Here is a 260-nt window from a genome sequence, read left to right as displayed (position 1 = left end):
GCCTTGGAGCGCCAGTTCTGCTCCGATCCCGAGGTTTTCTGGGGTTCTTGCACCCATCTGGAGCATCTGGAGTTTGTTAGGATCCCTGATCCTGCAGGAACGCGGTGTGAAAGCCCGGCTGGCTGCTGGGCCGAGCAAAGAGCAGCCGAGCGGCTCTGGGAGGCCGCGGGGTGCAGGGAGCAAGCCCCCAGTGCGTGAGGGCTCATTGGGCACTCCACAAAGGCTCTGCAAAGCGGGGACGGGGCTCGGGGACGGGCTCA

Source organism: Corvus brachyrhynchos, unplaced genomic scaffold, assembly GCF_000691975.1.
Source record: "Corvus brachyrhynchos isolate BGI_N302 unplaced genomic scaffold, ASM69197v1 scaffold580, whole genome shotgun sequence".
In the NCBI taxonomy this organism is placed as follows: Eukaryota; Metazoa; Chordata; class Aves; order Passeriformes; family Corvidae; genus Corvus; species Corvus brachyrhynchos.
Note: the sequence above shows the minus strand (reverse complement) of the source record.